This window comes from Anas acuta, chromosome 20, assembly GCF_963932015.1.
Source record: "Anas acuta chromosome 20, bAnaAcu1.1, whole genome shotgun sequence".
Classification (NCBI taxonomy): domain Eukaryota; kingdom Metazoa; phylum Chordata; class Aves; order Anseriformes; family Anatidae; genus Anas; species Anas acuta.
In genome coordinates, this window is record NC_088998.1 from 8,139,544 (window position 1) to 8,162,067 (window position 22,524).

The following is a 22,524-nucleotide window of genomic DNA, read 5'->3' on the forward strand; positions in this document are numbered from 1 at the left end:
AGGCAAGCCCCAAATACTCGTTTCGGGCGCTGCAGTTTGTGTCGTTCCAGCATTAGCATGCACACTCTTATTAATTAATACTTGCTAAACCGGGACTAAAAATAAAGCGCTCGGCGTCTCGTTTCGGCAAACGCCTCCTGCCCTTGCGGAGCAGCGTGCCTGGGCTTCGACGGGCTCGGCACACGGGGTTTTATCCCTTCCATAGCCAGAAAAAAAAGAAAAAAAAAAGGCTTCACGGAGCCAGGAATGCCAATAAAGCAAAACCTTCTCCTTCCATCCAGGCAAGAACGCCCGTGGCAGCTATTGCTTCGGCACGCCACAGCGTGAGGCTCACGCTCACCTCCGCGCCTGCCTGGGATGAGCTTTGGGGTCAGAGGGCTGCCGCATCCGGGGCGGGGAGTTAACGTTCCTTTTCCATCCCAACTTAACTTTTTTTTTCTTTTTTTTCTTTGCTGCTTTTTCCTTCCTGGGCTGGGCTGCTTTGGTTGCACTTCCCACTCGGAGCTGATCGCTGGATTGCCACCGAGGGAAGGGTTTCAGGGTGCTGCGGGTGGCTTTGTGCACGCACGGCTGCTGGCTTTGATTAAACAGAAGCCCAGCGGTTGTTGCAAAAGTCCCTTTTCCCTGCAAGGGGGCTGCTGCTACCCACCGGCACCCCCCTGACCGCATCCTTCACCCCGTCCCAGCTGGGAGCAGCTTGGGCTGTGCACAACACGCGGATCTGGGGGCACAGCTCCGAGATGCTGAGCTGGGACAAGGGAGGACCACAGGGATCAGGGGGACGCGATGGAGCCCCCGGGGTCAGCCCCGTGGAGGGGACACGGGGAAGGGGCAGGTGGCATCTCGGGGCCGGGGCTGGAGGGCATCGCCGCGGGCCGGGGTTGTGCAGGTGTTGCAGAAATCGTGTGAGTTATTGCAAGGGGCGGCAGTATTGAGATAATTATAGTAATGGTAATAATAACGGTAATAAGGAATTAATTCGTCTTTATTAATCTTTATTAAAGAAAAAGAAAAAAAAAAAAAAGAAGCCCACAACTTTATGCAAGGCCGGGACAGCCCAGGGCCACCAATCACATAAAACTCCAACTCCTGCAAGATTTAGAGCTGCTCTTTCCCCCCAGCTCGGGTCCCATCCCCAGAGCACTTTGGCTGTCATTTGGCCAAAAGCCCCAAGTTTGCAGCCAGCCCAGAGGCTGCAGAGCAAAGCCTGAAGCCAGGATCCCCCTGGGCACGGCCAGGGCTGAGCACCTCTAGGAGCACCCTGCTCCCCTCCCCGCTGTGCCCTTCGTTTTCCTAAAAGACCGGGGTGACAAAAATGAAGCAGCCCCCTCCAGGGGTGAGGATGGGGCCAGGTGGGGGTGCCTGGAGGGGTCAGGGCTGGTTCCCCTGTCCCTCAGCCCCCCTGGCCAATGCGAGGGCTGCGCTTGGTGCTGCAGCGCGGCCGGCTCGCGCCAGGAGTGAATGTAAATGGTGCCGAGCTCCTCGGAGAAACGCTCAGATTCTCCCTCTAAACCAGGGAGGAAAAGAAGGAGAAGGGGGAGGAGGGGAAACCAGCTCCGCAGATTAATTCTGCTGATGAAAATTAAAATCGGGCATCTCCAAAGCGAGCCCAGAAGGAGCTGCCTCAGCGCTGCAGCCCCTGCGAAAACCCAGCTTGGCTCCGGTCTCCTCCAGGGTCGGGTTGTGTGAGCGGGTATTTGTCCTGGTTTTGCTCACGTTTGGCCCACCAAAGAGGTGCCGAGGCAGCGGCTCCCCGTGCACGTAACCGTGCTGCAGGTGCTGGGGCAGGATCGGGCCCCCAGGATGCTCCAAGCTGGCCGTGGGCATGGGGAGGGCGCACGCCTCCTTTGGGAGGGCAAGTCGGGCTCCCGAAATCGTGAGGTTAGTTGCGATGCCAAGGGTTAAAAAAACAAGCTGTGGAGGGCTTTTTTATAATCGTCATTAACTTCCTGGGCTTTGGGGCTCTGCGGTGTACTTTTTTGTCCCTGTGCTGGACGGTGAGGACAGCTCCAAAGATCCCCCGGGGTTGGGATGAAGGCAGAGAGCGCGGGACTCCGGGAGCTGCTGCTTTATAAATGAAACCATCCGGGCAAGGTAAGCGCTGGGAGCTGCTGCAGGATCCGACCCTCGTGGCCAGCACCTCCCTCCTGCTCTGCTCCCACAGAGATGGGAAACCTCGCGGGGTGTCCCTGTGGCACGGACACGGCTCCGGGCGCGCAGTTACAGGGTGGCTGTGGGGACAGGAGGGGACTTTCCTCTGCTCGGACAGCTTTGGGCACATGGGAGGGCACCGGGCACTGCGGAGAGGGACCTCGAGGTGCTGGGGTTGGGCACCCAAGGCTGGGACCCCTGCTGTGCACCCCGCTGCGCCCCCACCTTGTGGCTCCCCTGGCGGCGAGCTGGGTTTTATCTCCGGCTGCTTCCCTCCTCCCTCCCTCCGCCCGCTCCCTTCTCCTCCTCGCTGCCAAGTCCGCAGGTTTCCTGCTGTGACCTTGAGCTCGTTCCTGGAGCTGGTTGTGGGCTTCTTAAAGGAGCCATGTGGGCAGCGGGGCCCCAAAAAGTCCCCTCCTGATGTCCCCACCCTCACTGGGAGCCCCCAAGGCTGGGGGGCACCGGGACGAGAGCACGGTGGGCCCCGAGCGCACCAAAACTGGGAGAGGGTGCAGGTGGCCAATTTGGCATTCCCAGGGCCATCGTGGTGGTGCTTCCCCAGTGCTGTGCAAGGGGCTTGGGTGGCAAAACCCCTGCCCATGCTGGGGGTCCCAGCAGTGCCAAGACCCCCCAGGGGTGGCAGTGGCACCAAGAGGCCGCGCACCAACACAGACGGGTGGCCCTCAATGGCACCGTGGTGGCCCTAGGTGGCAGCTCGGTGGCCCTCGATGTCAGCACTGCTTCTGGCAGTGGTAAAGAAAAAGTTTGAAAGCTGCGCCCTCTGCTCCCAGCTCCGCTCGGGACCCCTCGAGCACCCCCCCGGGGGCTGTTGGTGCCGCTCAGGAGCAGCACCCGGAGCCGCAGCGAGGCAGAAAGCGCCCCGGCTGCCCTCACCCTGCGTGCCAAGCACACAGCTCGGACTCACCTTCCAGGAAAATCCTTCTCCGTGGGAGACCCCGCCTGGGGAGCTGGCCTGGGCTCAAATTTAGGAGCTGAAAACCCAAGGGGAAGCACAGCCAGCTGGGGCAGGACGTGTGTCGGAGAGCCGCTGCCGGGAGCAGCAGCATCCTACGCCATGGAGGTCTGGAGCTTGGTAAGCTGGATGGGCTGAGGTTCCAGCCTTGCTCAGGACACGCTAAAAGCTCCATCGGCTGGAGAGGACCCCGATCAATCAGTGCCTTGGAGGCAGGTAATAAAACTTTGAAATTATGCAGGCGTCGCCTGGCGCTGCGCAGGGAAGGCGGTGGTCAGGTCACGGGGGTGCCCCTGGGGAGCCAGGGCTGAAATTAGGGAGCTAGGACAAGGGCCCCAGTGCTGGTTTTCTCTGGGTTTTGCCACATCAAGGACTACGTTAGCCATAGCCGTGGAATTACGTGCTGATAGCCATCCTTCCTGCTATGGGGCAGCCACCTCAGCTGCTGCGGGCACGGCCGATGCTTGGGGACTTGGTGGTGCCAGGGCGAGATCTGCAAGCCTGACACAGCCAGGGCACGATGCAAATTAAAAAATCAGCACATAGAAATAGGGTTAAGGGAAATACGAATTGTAGGAGTCACCAGAAAGGCATGAACCTGCTCGGGGGGGGGGGATTGCGCACCCCTGTGGCACCGTCCCCAGGCTGGAGCGAAGCACACGGGGAGGGTGCTGCGTGCCATCGCTCCCTGGGTGCATGGATTTGGGGACTGTGGGGATCAGCGTGGGGATCCCAGGCCCTTTGAGCTGGGAACCAGCCCCAGCTGGCTCGGGGCATTCTCAGCACCAGCTCTTACAGCTACGTGTGGGGAAACTGAGGCACGGAGCAGTTCCAGATGGAGAAGGAATAAACGACAGGGGAGAACCTCAGCAGGGCTCGTGCCCAAGAGCAAACCAACCCCGCGGAGGATGATATCTTACAGCTTTCCCTGTGCCACTGAAAATACAAGGGCCATGATGTCAAGGCTCCAACGGGCCACTAAATTCCCAGCCCGATAGCCAGGACACCCGACGGGAGCTCATCATCTCCCCGAAGGAGAGGTGAAACCACCCCTCAGCGACCCTCAGGCGGGATGCTGAGCCCCGTGCTCACTGCTGGCCCACGGGAGATGTGCCCAAACCTCCAGGACTGTGGGATGGCACGGGATGAGCAGCCCAGGGCTGCCACCAAGCACGGGGACGGCTCTACAAAACCCCATCCCGCACCCCGCTGGGACTCAACCTCCACCCGTCCGAAGCCCTTCTGGCAGCACCAAGCCGGGGTTAGGCAGGAGGGAGCCGGAGGAGGCTGGCGAGAGGGAAGAAAAAGAGAAAAAATGAGTTTTCCTGCTGCCCCAGCGGTGTGGCGATTGATCGGGTGCAGGTTAGTGTGGAGCGGTGCTGAGAGCCTCATTCCCAACCCGCCGGCTCACAATTATTGGAAAAAAACCCGCGCTGCTGCTGCAGCGAAATTAGTTATTGATCTCTTGTCTGGGTGACGAGCGCGGCGCTGGGGCTGCGGGGCTGCTCTCCCCCGGGGGGCTGCAGCCTCCCCGCTGTGTTCGGATGGGGTTGGAGGGCTGGGTGCTGGGGTGCTGGGTGCTGGGGTGCTGGGTGCTGGGTGCTCAAGGTGCTGGGGTGCTCGGTGCAGCTCCCTGGGGATAAACTCAGGGGATAAAAAGGCTCCGAGCACCCCCAGCTGCCCCGTGCCAGCCCCCAGCAGAGCTTTGCCGGGGGTCCCAGCCCTTAGGGAGCCGTGTCCCGGGGCATTTTCTGCCTCCTGGTGATGGGGAATCACAGAAGAGGGGGGGATCCGGGAGGTTTTGTGGCCCCAGAGGCTCCTCGCCCCCCCCTCTCTGTTTGGAGAGGTTGGAGCAGCGTCGGCGCCCCCAGCACCAAGGGGATGGGGACGGGAAGGGGGGGAGCTGAGGTGGGACGAAACCTTTCCACCCATCCCGGGGCTGCTTTCACAGCTTCGATACACACACACAAAACCAAACTAACAGATTTTATTTTCTGTGATTCCAGCTGCAGAGCAGGAGCAGGCAACATCCGAGGTGCTCCCATCCAGGGGCTGCCCTCCAAAGGGTTCATTTTGGGTCTCACCTTTTGCTTTTGGTTAATTCTGGATTATTTTTTTTTTTTTTGCACAGCACAACAGCATCACGGGCAGGGGAGGTGGCTGGAGGTTTCCGTGGGCATATCAGGGTTGTTTCACCCTCTGAAGGTTTTTTTCCCCCCCAGCTTTTTGCCCCAGAAGGAGGCTGCCTGAAGTGACGCCTGCCCAGGGCGTTCGTGCTTTGGATTTTGGGATGCGAAATAAGAAGTGACCCAGGGGGCTCCTGCTGGGCAGGGGTCTCTGCGGCACCCCCAGGCTTTGATTTGGGCTTTTTCCACCAGGACGCAGCCAGTGCCCCCCTCCTCTGAGGTCCCATGGGTGCAGGGACCCCCCCACATTACCATCTGGGGGTGCCCGGGGTGGGGGTACCCACGTAAAGACCCGAAGGCTGGTGGCGATGTGACACCAGGAGGGGACACAGCGGGGACAGGCAAAAAGGGCTGGGGGGGGGGGGGTCCTGCCTCAGGCTCAGCACCCCGGGCAGCTCAGGACCCCATCCGCATGGGGGTCCCTGGGGGAAGCCGGGGGGGTCCCGGGGGGTCCCGGCCCCTTCCCCAAACAAAAGCCTGGGAACAAAAGGTTGCTCCAGGCGGGGAGGCATCCCCAGGCCAGGGGGGGCGTGGGGGGGGGGTATTTGTTTAACCCACGGGGGAGGTGGAAGGGGGAGAGGAAACTGCATTTCAAAGCCTCTCGCCCTTTGTCAGCCCCTGGCAGCCCCCCCTCGGCGCAGGCATTCCTGGCGCAGGGCCGCGCAGGGGGGTCCGGTTACACAGCGGCCCCCTCCCCACAGCCCCTGCCAGGGGGTCCTGGCCCCTTCCCACAGACCTCCTATTGGGGGGGGGGGCACAAGGGGAAAAGGAAAAATGCAGCTGGGAATGGGGCAGAGCGGCCCCAAAGCGCGTTCCCCTGGCTCAGCCCCGTTTTGGGGCGCTGAAGGTGGGGGTCCCGGCTGTGCCACTGGCCTGGGGGCCGCCGTGCACAGCCACACGATGAGGTTTCCTGTTTTTTGGGGGGGTCGGGTGGACTAAAAGCATCCATTTGCCCCCTCTCCAAGTCTCCTGGTCCAGGCGGGGAGACTGAACCCAACCCCCCCCCAAACTGGAGAGGCAGCTCCCCAGTTTGGCACCGGGCACCTTGCTGGGGAGAGCCGAGCTCGTCTCACCCAGCGCTGGCACCGCACGAGCACAGCCCCAAAACCCCAAAACCCCACCGCTGGGATCCTAAAACCTCCTGCCAGCCTCCATGGAATTAATCATGAACAAGGGGCCCCGAAACAACCCGCTGCATTGCGCCCCCGGCACCCGGGGTTTGCCGGGCCAGGCCAGGTTCTTACACCCCAAATGCTTTCCACCCGATATTTGTCCACCCTAAAGGCTGCCCTGGCTGTCACAGCTCCGTGTCACACAACCACAGGGACAAAAACACGGAACGACAGGGACAAACACCACCCCGACCCCGTCCCCATCCTGCCCCGCTGGTCGGAGCTGGCTGAAGCCGAGCCGGGGCGGAAAGCAGAGGCTGGGCAGATGGGAAGAGCAAATGATGGCTTTGCAGGGGGGCTCGGATTTGTTTGAGCCGTCGCTGTCTCGGTGAGCGCCTTCGAAGAAGGGACACACTCGAGAAAATTGCCATCTGCTCCCGGACCATTGGCAACCGGAGGAAAAGGTGAAAAAAATTCAGCGGCTGCGGCACCCGCCCGGCCCCGACGCCGGCACCGGGGTTGCGCTTTGTGCCGTGTCCTGAAAGGAATTGGGGGATAAAAGGATGGTTTTGGGGCGAGCAAAGCCCAGAAATTAGGAAAGGGTGGAGAGGAGAGGAGCTGGGCTCGAGCACCAGCAGCGAGGCTCTCTCCGAGCACCCCGGTTTTGGTGAATTTGGCAGCAAGATGAAATCTTGCCAGATTGATTTTATTTTTTTTTTTTTGCTTTCCTTCCATCTCTGGGTTTCTAGTGCCTCCTGCTTCCAGCTGGGCTGGAAATACCACAAAAACAGATGCTACAATGCAGCACTTCAGTGCTTCGAAGCCGGCAAGAAAACGACATGAAAAATAAAGGCAGGCAGGGGGCAAGAGCCCAGGGCACCGGGAGGTGACCCCGGGGCTCCTGCCCCTTTTTTTTTTTTGGGGTCTGTGCTGGGCACCCCCAGGGCATGAGCCTGGGGAAACTCCACCCAAGGTGACACTCCTGGCTGTCACCCCAGCCACCTCCCCCAGCCTGAAAGCTCCCCGCGGGGGCCCACAGCTCCAATTTTGGGTTTTCCAGCGGGCTGAAGGTGGGCAAGAGGCTTCCCAAAACGCTGCTGGTTCGTTCCCAGAGCGCAAAACGCTGCCGTGCTGCAGAGCTGTGCCTGCTGGGGAGCTCTGGGCCGGCTGTTCCCGCTGGGAGACCCCATCCCAGGGCCTGGGGGGGCTCAGGAATGGGGGCTCTGCCCCACAGTCAGCCCCCCCCGGAGCCACGCGGGGGTTTCCATCAGAGTCCTGGGCATGGTGGTGCCGGGTGGCGGTGGGTTTGGTGCCCTGGTGTGCGTTTTGGGTTGGTGTGGGTGCAAGCAGTGCTTGTGGAGGGTGCTGTGGCCAAAGGGGATGGCACACACAGCCCCCCCGAGGACCCCCGCAGCCCCTGGGCACACCAAACCCTGCGCCAAGGGCAGGCAGGGAGCAAACCCAGCCGGACACCCGGTGAGGAAGAGGCTGAGGCTGAAGAAAGGGAGGCAGAAGGGCAGGAGGAAAAGCTCAGGCGAGCCTCAGAGAGCAGGAGAGGCTCAGGCACGGCCGGGCGAGGGAGAGGGAGCCGAAATCTGCCGGGCAGGCTGCGCCTCGCTGTCAGCCGGCTCTGATTAACGGGCTGCCTTCCAGCTCCGCGCCGGCTGCGTTCCTGGCAGCAGCCGCGGCCCCACGGCTTCCTGCCGTAGGAGCGGCTTGCTGAAAGGTTACATTTGCACAATGTGCCGCTGGAAAAGCCGTGCCAGAGGTTGCAGGCGGGGGAGCCGGGCGCGCGAGGCAGCTCCGCGCTCGCTCTGCCTCGTGTCATGGAAAAAACCCTCCAGGGGGGGACGCGCAGGAAAAGAGCGCAAGGCGGCTGCGGAGAGGGGGCAGCCGCCCTGCCAAGGGATGGGGGGCACGGGGAGAGGGGTGGGGGGCTGCCACTGCGCCCCCCTGTAAGCTGGATGCTGCTCGGTGCCAGCCCAAACGGGGGAAAATCGGGGCAGTTTGGGTTCTGCCCACCCGGCCCGTCGCCGCTCTCCGAAACGCCGCTTCGTGTCGCCTGGCACGTGCCGTGCTGGAGATCTGGGGGGTGCTGCCCCTTGGTGGGGAAATTTGGGGTTGTTCAGGGGGAATTCGCAAACCTGGCCAGGATTATTGCCTTCGGTGGAGCCTCTGAGCCGGAGCGCTGCGATTTCTGGTGCTGGGCACGGCCGTGGCTGCGCCCGCCCGCATGCGCTGCCCATCCCGAGCCCTCCCCAGGATTTTTGGACCAACTCCTCGTGGGCTCGCTGAGCCCACCCCAGCTGCTCTCTGCTCCACAGCTTCCCCTAAAAACCTCCGCTCGCCTCCTCCACCGCACCTCCTGCACCAAAAGTCTCCTCCAAGTGGCCCAGGCTGCGGCCGAAGCCACCTTGGCACGCGGGATTTCCCTCGTGGAGCCATCCCGACCTGCCAAATTCTCCCCATCCCTCCTTCAAGGCAAAGGACTCCGTCTTAAACCACTTTCCCCCCCCCGTATCGCCCTTCCTTTCACCTTCTCCCCCTTCTCCAGCCCCCCCACCGCTCACCTTTGTGCCCCAGCACGGCAGCACCCAGCCTCACCCTGGGGTGCCGTGGCCAGCTTGCTGCGCCTCGCAGGAGCCGACGTTTTCCTTTTTGTCTCCCTCGTTTCCTTGGTTTCAAGGTTTTTCTTCCTCATCGAGCCCCTAATTAACAAAAACCAACAAGGAGGATTCCCAGATTCAGGGTGCTGCTGGGCTGGGAAGGGGGATCACAGGTGCCCCAGCCTGGTTCTCCCTCCCTGACCCAACGGTTTTGCCCCAGTTCCTTGGTTTTGCCCCAAATTTTTACAATCTCGTTCCCCCTGTGCTGTATCTCTCTACCAGAGCTGCCCGGACCCCAAACCAAGCCACATCCACCCCACACAGCATCACCCAACCCCAGCCCCATTGTGCTTGGGTGCGAGTCCCCTCCCCTGCAACATCCCCAGCTTCCCTCTGCGTCTGTTCCCATCAGGATTTGGAGATAAGCTCCAAAATCAAGGCAGTGTTTTCGCCCCTCTGCCTTATCAGCCAGCATCCCCCAGCGGGGTGGCACGGGACGGGGAACAGAGACCCCAGATCTCTTGGACTCCCCTTCCCCACTTGCAGAGCAGCCCCACAGCCCGTGGCGAGGCTCCAGAAGGCAGTGGAGATTTTGGGAATCCAGCTGTGCACCGAGCAGCCCCTGCCCGGGGACGGCAGCGTGTGGCACCCGCGGGTGTGGGCACAGCCCAGGGACCTCGGCACACCTGGGTTTCATTCCTGGTTCTGCTGCTGGACCCCTGAGCATCCCCAGGGGACAGCAGGAGCAGCCCCTGAGCGCACAGGGAAGCCCCCCCTCGCTTTGAGCCCCCTGCCCACGAGGTGCTGGTTGTCCCGTGCTGGATTTTATGGCGCAGAGCACCCAGGATCCAGCCCAGCTGCAGGCGGCTTCCATTCCCCTGCTGCTTCCCCTGGGGCAGGACTGGGAGATGTCCCCCCAAAAATCCTTGGGGGCCTTGCAGGAGGGCAGAGGTGCAAGCGGGACCTGGGATGAGGGGCAGCGGGGGCAATTTTAGCCCCCGAAGTGCCTCCGGTGTGGACCAGATGTTGAGAAGAGCTCGGCTCCTGGCCACCCCCGCTGCAAGCCCCGTTGCCAGATCATGCGAAGAATCCCGGCCCCGAAGCAGAGCCAAGACACCCAGCTCCTGGGGGAGCCAGACCTGGCCAGCTAGAAGCAGGCAGCGGTGGTTTTGGGGACAAACGTGTCACCCTACAGCTGCTGGCTCCTCTCGCCTCCTCCCCGCACCCTGGAGGCAGAGCCCGTTCCCAGGACGAGGCTTTTTCCCCCTCGCCCCCTTTCCCCAAACGACGTCCCCAAAACGCACCGAGCCCGCCGAGCGCTCGCCTGTGGACGGCGGAGATCTGGCTGATCGCACGGGCTTGGCTTTCCTCCTCGTTTCCAGCTGCTAAATTGCATTATAGGCCGTTAAAAACACGGCGCATACTTTCCTAATGTGGCTTTTCCGTGGTACGCGAGCGAGCGCGGCCGCCACCGAGCTGCTGGGCGATGGCGAGCGGGGTGGGGGGACTCACGGGGAGACCTGAGCCCCAAATTGGACCCCAAAAGAAGAGAATTGTGTGGTCCCGTGGGGGCTGCGGGCTGCCCTGCCCCGTGCCTCAGTTTCCCCAGCGGTGGGAGTTTTGGTGGTGCTGCCTCTGCGATGAGATCTGGCAGCAAGCAGGACGCGCGTGCGGCACCTCGGTGTTCTTTGGGGGGGGATTTACAGGAAAAGGGGTTTTTGCTCAGAAATTGGGGCTTGATAGAAGTCCAAAACCGAGCTAGAAGTGCTCTGGTAATGGTGTTATGGCACAAAAAAATGATTTCTGGGCACGATTGGATGTGCCACACGGCACCCCAAATGGAGACCGCGTCCAGTCCGAGGCAGCAGCAGTGCCGCGAGCTCAGAGCCATCTCCCCACAGCACCAATGTCCCCGTGGGCCTGTGGCTACAAAACCACCTCCTTTGGCTCGCTGCAGCACTGCGAGGAGCAACCCAAGTCCCTGAGTGGGTTCCTTCGGGGTTGGGGACATCCCAGTGAGAATTTGACCACATTTGGGGCTGGGGCACAGGCGCCGTGCCCGAGCAGGGGGTTGGGGAGCTCTGCCACCCCCCCAGGGCTCCCAAACACCTTCTCCCTTGCCGAGGACTGGGCATGGAGGTGACAAAGGTGCTGCAGAAGCTGTCAACACCTCCTCGGACCTCCAGCATCACGATGCTGAGGGCTGCGGGCACCCTCCTGGGGCACCCAGCCCAGCTCCGTTCGGTGCCGGTGGCGCAGGGAGCTGCGCACCCATGGGTGCCAGGGTGAAGGTGCCGGGGTGAGGGTGCCAGGGCAGCCCTCAGCTCCTGGCACGGGGCTTGAGGCTGCTTCCAGCCCACTGCAACCCCTGCAGGCACCTCCTGCACCTCCAGAGGAGCCAGGAGAGCCCCCCAGGCAGCACCCAGCACCCAGCCAGAGCGAGATGGGGAGAGCCGCGAGAGGGCGAGGAAGGAGTTAAAGCCCGGCGCAGGCAGCCCCCACCCTCTCCCTTCTCTGCTAACTTTGGGAGGAAGGGAATAGCATAAAGGTAAGAGTGGAGGAAGGAGAGCGAGGAGACAGATGAGGGAAGGAGAGAGAGAGAGGGAGAGGGGGAGCCGGGAGAGGAACAGACGGCAGAGAGGGAGCGCGTGGGGGGGAAGATGCTGACGCTTCTCCTCCATCTCCGCGAGATGCGGAGAGAGGGGAGCCATAAAAAAATAAAAAATAAAATAAATAAAAAAAAAAAAAAGAGGCAAAGACCGAGGGAACATGGGAGAAGGAGAAGGAAGGAGCCCGAGCGAGGGAGCATGTGTGAAAGTCGCAGCGAGAGAAGGGGCCTCTTTGATTCCCCGTGCCTCATACCAGACAGTGTCTAGACTGCAGCAATTATTGTCAGCTCAGAACACCCAGGCATTGCCATTTCAGCTGAAAGGGAGCTTAACAAAGAGCGGGGAAGGAAAAAAAAAAAAAAAAAATACCCTGCCAGCGGCGAGCTGGTCTCCCTGCAGCACAAGGGGCTCTTCGGAGGGCCCTCGGTCACCCCTCGCTCCCCGCAGACCCCGGCCCCGTGCGCCCTGCGTGGCGGGGGGGTGACGGGTGCCAGCCCCGGCCCTCAAAGCCTGGGGGTGGCAGCAGGTCCTGCTGCAGCCCTGGCGCCCTTCGCTGTTTTTTGGGTGTTTTTTGGGGCTGTCTGGGTGCCAGGGAGCAGGGATTGGGGTTGGGGAGGTCGGTGCCCCAGGTGGGTACCCGAGGTGTGCTGCTGCGGCAGGGCAAGCTCTCCAGCTCTGCTGGTTTAAGGAAATTATGGGAATTCTCCTGGGTAAAATCCCGGGAAAATCTCCTTCCCTCTCCCTGCTGCTCCCTTCCCCTCCCCGTCCTCCCTCCCCGCTGCTCTCAGACGAGTTTCCCCTTCCCCTCTCAGGCCCTTTGCCCTCTGAGAGGTTTTTGTGCCTTTGGAGCCTCCTAGCAGGGAATTAACACCAAAAACTGGCCGAGAGTCAGGAATTCCTGCCGTGCACCCCAATGCCCACGCCGTGCCCACCCCGACCCTCCGGCGAGAGCCAGCTCCGAGTAAGACGGAGGGGAAGAGGCCAGGAGGAAGGCCGAGTGTCCTCCCTCTGCCCTGCCTCCAGTTTGGGGAGCCAAAACGATCCCACCCCACAGCTCCGAGGCTTCGCTGCCCGTCCCCAAAATGTGGGTGCCGAGAGCTGAGCGAGGAGGGGACCTTCCCCTGCCCCACGGCTCCGGGGACCGTCCCCACGGCCCCTCTGCTGGGAAAGGCAGCTGATCCCTCCCTGCACCGAGCACAGCCCGGGATTAATTAGTGCTGTTAACGCTCAGAAGGGAGGCGCAGGGAAATACCCGGGGGCTCTCAGGGTTTGCGCACTGGAGAGCCGGGCTGGGGGCGAGGGAGCTCCGGGTTGCGTGACCAGGACGGGGTGACCCCGTCCCGGGGGCTGAATGTGGGTGACCCCCACCGAGACCCAGCAGAGCAGGGGCACCTCGGCCAGGAGGCTGAGAGGTTTTGTTGGTTTAAAGCAAAATTAGATGGAAAAAAATTGCAAACTGCTCTGCGGTTCGAGAGGCGCCCGCTCCCTGCTCCGAACCCAATCTGGCTCGGGCGAACCCTTTGTCATCGTCACCTTCGGGGAACAGGATCCATTTTCTGACCAGGCCTGGCCGTGTCTGCTAAAACAAGGACTTCTCCTGGAAAAGACGGCACCGACGTTGCTGTGTGGCCAAATCCAGACCCGTTCTGGATCTGGCCCCTGCAGCAGACCAGAAAAAAACGACAGCAGAAGTCCTACAAAGGACTGAGATGGCAACGCCTGTATGGGGAGGCACTCGTGCCCCTTGTTCGAGGTGTGCTGGCCATGCAGAGCCACATTTCCCCACCCAGGGGTCCCCAGGTGATGGTCAGAGGAGGAGAGCACCCTCCCTGCCCACTGCTCACCTCCCTGGGGTCTGGGCAGCATGGGGGGAGCAGGGCTGCAGCGAGCAGCACAAGAAAGCACAAAAATGAGGATTTCTGCCAAGGAGAACGATACGTTTTATGGAAGGACTCGGGCTGGTGGTGCAGCTATGGGGGACACCGAGTTTCCACACAAATTTGGGTGCTGCAGCAGTGCAGAAATACTGGGGGTGGGCAGCTCTTCACCTCCTGGGCTCGGGGAAGGGTTTGGCCTTCACGGGGAGCTTTGTGCCAGCCCGTGCTGGCCCTGGGCAAGGGGGAGTCTGACTTGCAGCGTGTCCCACCACGGTCCCATCAGGGCTGCGAAGCCACCACGGGCTTTGTACCTCAGACCTAACGCATCCACGTAAGGCAGTGGGAACGGCACCAAGACGGCTCCGCAGCTCGCCCGTGCCAGACCCCCACTGCAGCGTTGTTGGGCAATGAAAGAAGCAAGACCTCACTTTCTCCTCTGCCATACCTCCTCTCCAGCTGCCTGAAAAAAAAAAAACAAAAAACCAAAACCTCCCTCGGGCAGCCTGGCCGGCCTTCCAGAGCGATTTGGGGACCCCCAGCTCCCCATGGAGCCCCTGCCAGCCCCAGCCCCACAAGGCTGCAGAGCCCCCACTTGCAAGCAAAGGCTGGGAGGAAACCCAGGCACATCCAGCAGCCCTGGGGCACCCAGCGGGGACACCCCCAGGCAGGGCTGGCACCGCTCTGCGTCCCCGTGCCCATGCACCGGGCACCCCAGCACCTCGCCACCCCCTTTTGCCAAGCTGTGTGCAAATGCCAACTGCTTGTTTTCCTGTTCCTCCAGATTTACCCCCTCTTTTTTTTATTTTATTTTATTTTATTTTTCTACCCCCCCCTTTCCTTCCTTTCTTCTTCCTGGGTTAAAAATAATCAAGTTTCTGGGAAGCAGCAACTCCTGCTGCGCCTGCCTCCCCGCACTCGCCCCGGAGAATAGCAGCGCTCGGTGCTGGGCTCCGGCCCCTCCTCGCTGCCTGCTCCTTCCTCCTCCCCACCCCCTACAGGGATCTGACTAATATGCTTGGGCTCTGCTTGCCAGCTCAGCTGGAAAGGAATTTAACCGTTGCGTGCTCTGTTGGGAAGAGCGGGGAGCCGAGGGCTCCCCCAGGCAGGAGCCACCCGCGCTCCATCGCCCCGGCACCCCTGGGTGGGCTCGGTGCGCGGCCACGCTGCCCTGGGCACGGGGAGAAGGGTGATGGAGGAGGAGGGATGCATCATGCTGGCACCCCTGGGTCCCAACCCTGAGCTCCGAGTGGCTGCGATGATCCCAGGGGCTCCCTTGGATGTGTCCTGGCTTCCCATGGGGGAGGCGAGGTGGAACGCGGCACCCCAGGTGCCGTGCTCCCCGCGGAGCTCCTCACCCACCCTGGGTGCTCTCCAGGGCACCCAAACCCCAAAGCTCCGAGCCTGCAACTTGGCACGGGCCTCAGCAAAAGGCAAGGTGCGAGCTGCAGCCCCACGGATGCTGTTAGGGGTCTCGGAGCTGCCCCACGGCCCCAGGTCTCTTCTCCTCCGGTGCCCCGATGGGGCTGGCGAGCCCCCGGCGCGGGGAGCTGCGGCTCAGAGCTCTGCAGTGCAGCTCTGGCAGGAGCCAGCAGCCTCTCCTCCAGCTCCGTGGGTAGGAAGCAGCAAGCAAAGGCAATGTCATGCCTGGGTGAAAACCCCGCGGGGAGAGAGCTCTGCCACCACCCCGGTAAAGGCTAGCTGCTAAAAAAGCAGTTTTTTGGGGGGACCCTCTGCTCCCCTCCCTTCCTAGCCAGGGGTTCGGCACAAGCGGGTTTAGCCGAAAACTCCCCTCGAAGCCTCCTGGCTGTGGCAGAAGCACTTCAAAGCCAGGAAAGCCAAGCCCAGGATGGAGCCGAGGGTTTTTTTTTTTTCCTCTGCAGGACCAAAGCTCAGCCTGGGACTGCAGCGCCAGGCTGGGCTCCTCGCTGGCAGCGCCGCAGCACCGAGGTTTCTGCAGCCCCGGTTCTGCTCGTGTAAGCATCCTGGCACAGCCACTGCCCGGGGCAGGGACGTGGGACACGGCGTGCCACCTCCCTGGCACGGCAGAGGGATGGGGAACGGGCACCCGGTGCGCTCCCACCTCGGGAAGCAGCAGCCGGGGCTGCGCAACCAGAGCCTGCTCCAAAACCAGAGCCTGCTCCAAAATCAGAGCCTGCTCCAAAACCAGAGCCTGCTCCAAAATCAGAGCCTGCTCCAAAACCAGAGCCTGTGGTCAGGGGATGAAGCAGCAGCCAGGCAGCTGCTGGAGCAGGGTCAGGCTCCAAACATCCCCGGGCGAGCCAGGACGCTCCCGTTTGCTCCTCGATCCCAAATTTCTCGGTGTCTCCGGTGCCTGGGGAGCTCCCCCAAAGGGTTTCGCTGCTCCCCTCCTGCTCCCCCCATGCCCTGCGGCAACCTCAGCGGCCAGGAAACGCTGGCAGGAGGGAAAAGGGGTTGAGAAACTGCAGGCAGCAGGATGAGGCACGAGCCAGCACAAGCAGGATGTGACTCGGGGTGACGGGGACTGCTGGAGGGGTGCCACGAGGAAGCAGTACCCGGGGGGCATCCTGTAGCCTCCCCCCCTGCGCTCCAGCCCCAGCCAGGGCTCGGCTCCCTGCACGTCACCCCTGGCCCTTCCCTGGCCCTTCCCCACCACCTAAATCCTGTCCCGAGTGACTCCTTCTCCCTCCAGGTGCTGTAGGGTGCTGCGCTCCCCGCCCCGGGCACACGTAGGGCTGTCACCAGCCCTGTCTTGGTGTCTGCCTGGCAAACCTGGCGGTTCCCAGTGATTCCTCGGTGGAAACGTGGGGAGGTTTTGGGGTGGAGGGGCTTCAGGACGAGACCTGGCCCTCATCTCTCCTCAAACCGGCTGCGTTAGCGCTGCAGGGAAAGGGAGAGGAGGGGATGGAGGAGGAGGAGAAGCAGGGAAAGGAGAGAAAACAAAGGAAAAAGAACAGAGAGATTATTTTTTTCCCTAAAAATGGTGCCCAAGGCAGCTTTGCTTGGTTTTCCCTCTGGCTTTATCTGGCCCCAAGGTGCTGCCCCCTTCCCCCAGCTCCCGGCTCCGTGTCCGTCCCCTGCCTGTCCCCTCCTGCCTGGTGGGGACCCAGAGCATCTCCGTGGGTTTCGTAGCTCCAACGAGGCCAAGAAAAGCCTGTCCGTGAGCCCCTCCTGCACAACGAGCTCCAACCCCAGGGCACGAGCCACGGCACCCACCCCAATAAAAGCCAAGAAGGGTTTAATGCAAAATAAAGCCCCCAGCCCTGCCACACCAAAACATGTTAAAAAGCATCACAAAGCCCCCGATGGCTAAGGGGGCTTTGTGATGTCACGAAAATTTCTGTCCTCCTCTTGTCTGGGTGGCCAAAAGGGTCCGGGGAGTGGGATGGAGCCTCAAGGGAAAGATGCTCCGGTGCCTCTCGGGCTGAGCAGGCAGCCCTCACCTGCTACAGCATGTCCTGGGCACGGGGAAGGGATCCCACATCCCTCGGGGAAGAGGCAAGGTGGGGAAGACCCCGTTATACCCCAAAACCACCCCCCAGACAACAAAATCTCCAGGGCTCCGGGATGCTGCAGCTCTGCTTTTCCTTCTCGGCAGGGTTGTGGTGGGTGTGGGGCAGGGAAGGAGGCTCTGAAGATGCCAACCTTCCTCTCCCATCGTTCACGTGATGGATCGGTGTGTTTGGGCACTTTCTAAAATAATTTGGTGACCTTTTCATTCCAATAAATCTACCTTTTTTTTTTTTTTTTTTCAGTGTGAAAGAGGAGACCTAAAAAAATAAAATAAGTTAAGCACCCTCCAAGCACAATGAAACCAAAACCTTTCTGCCCAAAGCAGACCTGAAACAAACATTCGTGCTGGTTTGGGGTACTTTGTGGGTCCTTTGTGAGAAAGTCCCTCATAAATCCCAGCTCTGGGTTGCCCTGGCCCAGCTCCCACACCAGACACGACCCCTTTGGGCACCAACCATCGCTCCCCATTTGTTTTCCCAGCAATGTGGTTCACCATCCATGGACCAGACCCGTTGGGCTCTCGTCTCCAAGAGCAAGGAACGCTTGGGTTCACCTTGCTCACCTCCGAGCCTGCCCTGAGCATCCCCTGGAGGATCCTCACCTGACCTCCAACCCCCGGTTTTGGAGGAAAAAAAGCCTCCTTCCTCCTCTCTAACTCAACATCATGGCAGAAAAATGTTTTTACGCTGGAGGAACCTCCTGTGGTGTGGATGTCTCTTCCCAGCCCAACCCAAGCTTCTTGCCACCACCCAGCTCCCATTTTCCAACCCTCCTACCCAGAGGAGGTGAGGTTACGGCGAGCACCATGGGGACGCTTTGTGGGGAGGGGGCTACACAAAGGGGTGCTGGGCTGCGTTTCCAGCCGCCCACCCCTCGCTGCAGAAGGAAGCAGCGGCAGGGCCGTGCCCTCCGACCCGAGGCAGAGAAGTGAAACCCCAGCGAAGTAGCAAACAAGTCGAGGCGTAAACACGGCACGGCTCCGCGGCGCTGCACCGCGGCTCGTTATCTCCGGTTAGACTGGAGACGGTGGAGCCGGGTTTGAGAAGAGGCAGAAATCTCAGCAATTAAAGATATGTCGTGTCAAAAAAACTCTAAACTGATTAAAGTTGAAGGCTCCGTTTTCTTCTTTTCATCAGAGAACGGAATCAAAACCTGCCTGGAAAGACGCGCTCCCCCCGTTCCCAGCGCTCCGAAGGCAGCGCCTGCATCCGTCCTGCTGTGTCCCTGCATTTTAATTACCACCTTATTAATATTCATGAGGATAGGCACTCAAGGGGGATTGCAGTCTGTCATTCTCTCTCTCTTTCTCTCCCCCCGCCACCTCTCCCTCTCTCTCTCTCTCTCGCGGCTGAATCTGTTTTTTTTTTTCTCCCCTTCCCAACAGTTGGCGTGCTGCAGATCCGTGCGCGGCCGCGTGTGCACGCAGAGCCGCGGCGCTGTGCGTGCAAGGGGAGGGCACCCACGGGTGCCACGGGGTGGGAACGGGATTACCCTTGTGGCATGGGGCAGCCCCGGCACCCGGAGATGAAATTGAGCCCTGCTGCTCCGGTGGGGAGCGAGCGTGCGTGCGCCTCCGTGGCTGCTGTGCGCTCGGTGCCGGCACGGCAGCGGGGAGGCCCGGTGGATGTGCACGTGCGAGGGTGTGCGCGAGGGTTGTGTGCACGGCTGCGGGTGTTCACACTCACTTGCATCGCTCTCAGCATCTCTGAGTGCTCAGGTTACGGTGTGGGGCCTCGTGGAGCTGCACGCACCCAGCAAAGGTGGGGACAGCCCCGGTTGTGCCCCGTTTGGTGGCACGGCGTGCTTGGCCAGGCACAGAGGGTCCTGGCTGCTCTCGAAGGTCTACAGCACTGGCGTGCCCTGGGAGGAGAAGCAGGAGAAAGCCGTGGGTGCAGGAGGGAACAGGTTGGTGGTGGAGCTGGAGGGAAATGGATTTTCTCCTCCCTAAGTTGAGCAACGCGGGGTTCGCCCACCCCTGGCTGCCCTGCAGCGCGGAACCCGTTCTGTGTTCCCTACTGAACATGAAATCCACGTGGTGGTGGAGAGGAGCTTGCTTCCTTTATGCAAACCCACACGTGCCCTGCTCCCCTCTGGCTGGAGGGAACCTCACAAGGGCTGTTCCCAACCAGGTCCCAGTCCCTGACCCTGCAGGACAGCGCTGGGGCGATGCCGAGCCCGGAGCTGTGAGCTCCCAGCCCTCCACAAACCTCCCAACCACCACCAGCCCAAACACAAAACCCCACGTGCTGCACCTGGACCACGGCCCCGTCTTCCTCCATCATCTTCCTCTTGGCTAACGCCACCCAAAGCGCCGCCAGGAGCCCAAAACCCCCTTTGAGGAGACTCCTTCAGCCCGGCGCGCGGCCCCGCCGTCACCAACCACCTGCAAGAAACCTGTCTAGAGACACTCCAACTCGGCGGCTCCCCAACGCCCCACTTGCTCAGCTCCACAAATATTTGAATTAAGGTCCCCTGGGGAGCCGCAGTCACAGAGTAACTGATTTCTCCTCCTTCATTATATCTCTGTGTAATTTACCGAGGGACGGCGGCGTGTGCCTCCGTTCGAGTGAATTCCCAGCAGGACTCCCCAGAGCTCACAAATCAGGCAAAGGCAAGGCATTAGAATATGAAAGGTGAGGCTGGTCTCTCCCCACCAAGACTCATCTCGCTCTTCCCCGGCTCCGGCAGCCCCGAATTACGTTTTATTTCCTCCTGCTGCCTGCGAGCGGGTTGGAGCTGGGCACGGGGCCGTGTCCCCAGCTCCATCCCCAACAGCTCCTGCTCCCTTCTGGGCAGGGAGGGGAGCGGGGTCACCTCCCTCCCGGCAGCATCTCGGGAACCAGAGGCGCAACGAGCACAAAGGGAGCCAAGGTTTCCAAGAGAAAGCCAGCAGAGATCCTTGCCCTGAGCTCCGACTGATTTCATGAGTAGCCCGTGCCTCAGTTTCCTCACCTGAGGAGCAATCGCTCCCTCCATTTACTGGTCTAAGACCCCAACTTTTAAATGTTGGAGGTCTGTGAAACCCAGCAGGATGGATCCACCTCCAGCCAGGAGGAGCTGGAGGACAAGTTTGCCCGTGCGCCTCGATGGTTACCTGGAAGAGATGAAATAAGCACCGAGAAGAAACAGAGGGAAAGGGAGGGACGGAGGAATTTGGTCTCAGGATGCACACGGAAGCAGCTCAGGGCTGTTATTGTACAAAATGCAGTGCGAAGAGCTTGGTCTTCAGTGGACCCAACTTGGTCCAAACTGAACCCAAAGCTGCGCCCTGCGTTGATGTGCGGGGTGGGAGCCCCGAGAGCAGGAGGTGTTTGGGTTTGGGGGCTGGTGGAGGGGCACAGGACCTCCTGCGGGTGTGCTCAGCGCCTCCAGGCTGGGCAGGGGCTGTCCCTCCCCAAACCTCCTGGCATGGGATTGAGGGGCCGTGGTGCCGGAGCACGGCACCAGCTGGGCTGCGAGGCAGCGAGCTGCGTTCCAGATCCTCAGCAAACAGTGGAGGGCAACATTTTGCTTCCTGGAAACCCAGAGAAAGAAGTGTTTTTTTCCGAAGAGCTGCAGCTCAGAAGCAACCTGTAATGGAGAGCTCGGCAAGCTGGGTGTTCCCCCTGCCACCTCCTCTGCGAAGACAAAGCCTTGGCAGATGGTGGTGGCGCTTCGCAGCGCTCCTGCTCGGGTTTGCTCTGGGAGCTGGGTGCACGAACCCCGATTCTGTTTCCTGCCTTTAGGGGTTCGAGCGGTGTCAAACCAGCCCGTCCCTCGGACACCTCAACTTCCCAGAGCCCACCTACTGCCTCCCCGCGCGAGCTGACTTGAGGACCTCAGGCTGTTCGATCTGTAACAAAGAACTCCTTTCTCCCAAACGTTCGCCAGAGAGAAATGGGCTGTGCTGAAACCAAAAAAAAAAAAAAAAAACACAACACAAAGCCCCTGCAAAAGGCAGCTCCAAATCCCCAGCCCCAGCAGGACAATTTCCCTCCCCGAGCCTTGGTGAGCCCCGTCCCGGTGCCAGGGCTCAGGAGCACGGGCAGGTGAAGCTGGTGCAGGGCTTCCTCCTGTGCTGGGCACTTGTAGAAGGCAATGAGAAGGTACCTGGGAGGAAAATGCGCCACTAACCCTGCTCCAGAGCATCTCTGGGGGATGCCACCATGATCTTGGAGCTGCAGAAAGCCCTGGAGCAGGTCCTGAGCTGTGCCCGTGGACACCCCATGGTGCTCGCACGTCCCCCACGGGTTGTCCCCGGTGGGACCCTTCCAAAAGCTCTGCCCAGGCCACCCCCTGGATATCCCCAGCGGGTGCTTCCACCCCACCCCATCCCATCCCATCCCACCCCATTTAGGGCCAGGTCCCCCCCAAGGGGCAGCAGGGAGGTGACAGCAGATGGGGGTCTCCATCCTCCGGAGGGGGGAATTTGGGGCAAAAATGGGCAGAGAACACCCCGGGGAGGGTTGCTGGTGGCTCTGGGGGTGAGCTGTGAGCCCAGGACCCCTCGCCTGGGGGGCTCGGAGCGGGATCAAAGCGCCGAGCGCAGCCTGAGGCCGGGGGAGGCAGGCGGCGAGAGATGAAACGGAGCAAAAAGTTCCCCGGGTTCGGACGCGGGACTTGGAAAGGATTCGACGGCAGCTTGGAAAAGGAGGAGGAGAGGGCCGGGAGCAGCAGCGTTCAGCAGAAAGGAATGTCCTGATGGGCCGGCAGCCTGAACGCCAGCCAGGACCCCCCCACACCCCCCCCCAACACTCCTTCCCGAGGCTGTTTAAAAGCCCCGGACCTCTCCAAGCCCTTTAATTGGAGCTTTAAAAAACTTCCTTGTTCCTTGACGCGGCGAGCTTTGCGTTTCATGCCCAAAATGACTCAATTCCCCCTCTCCCTCCCCCCCCCAGTGCAAGAAATCTCCTTTGAAAGCTCTGTGAGGAGCCAGCTCCGTCCCCTCCCCACCAGCCCCGGTAGCCCCCAGCCCTCGCCACCCCCCTCTCCAGCCCCCTGTGTGCGTTCTCCCCTAATAACCCCCAGCCCAGCTGCCTCCCTCTCCCTTCGCCCTCCTCCTCCCTGCCTCTCTCGCTCCCTCTTTTCTCTCTCCTCCTCCCCCCTCTCCGCCGCCTCCCCCCTTTCCATAACTCAAAAGCTTGTCAGGCTGGTTCCAGACTGCTGGCGCCAGGCTTCACTCCAGGAAAAAAAAAAAAAAAAAAATAAAGCAAAAGAGAAAGGCATGCAAGGCAAAACAGCCCCGCCACATGAACACACATCAAACCAGCCCTTTATCTCCCCGGAATGCTCTCCCCTCTCCCTGCACAGCTCCCTACCCCGGCCGACACACACGCACCCGCTGTAACCCTAATGCAGCAGCGCCGGGCTGCGAGCGCGCACGCCCCGCCGGAGAACGGCGAAGGAGCAAATACCAGATCTATTATTTAGCAGCCTATCAATTATTTAGGGCCCCGGCGCGGGGAAAGGGTGGGGAGAGGAGGCCTTGGCGGAGGAGGTTTTTACCCCGGTAATTCGGGCGAGGTGGGGGGGTGCTGCC

The 22,524-nt window shown here is 61.2% G+C and overlaps 2 long non-coding RNA genes across 3 annotated transcripts; one reads left to right on the forward strand and one right to left on the reverse strand.

The window, feature by feature from the left end:
• The first annotated feature begins 1,602 nt into the window (after positions 1-1,602).
• LOC137842839 (uncharacterized) lies at positions 1,603-18,101 on the forward strand. 2 transcript variants are annotated; one of them, XR_011089245.1, is made up of 2 exons: positions 1,603-2,094; positions 17,487-18,101. It is a non-coding gene; the product is annotated as an uncharacterized lncRNA (long non-coding RNA). The 2 variants fall into 2 exon arrangements; XR_011089246.1 differs by lacking the exon at positions 17,487-18,101 and adding an exon at positions 3,084-3,359.
• On the reverse strand, positions 16,715-21,922 carry LOC137842840 (uncharacterized). Its single transcript, XR_011089247.1, has 2 exons — positions 19,259-21,922; positions 16,715-18,866 (listed from the first exon to the last, which is right to left on the reverse strand). It is a non-coding gene; the product is annotated as an uncharacterized lncRNA (long non-coding RNA).
• Positions 21,923-22,524: the final 602 nt, after the last annotated feature.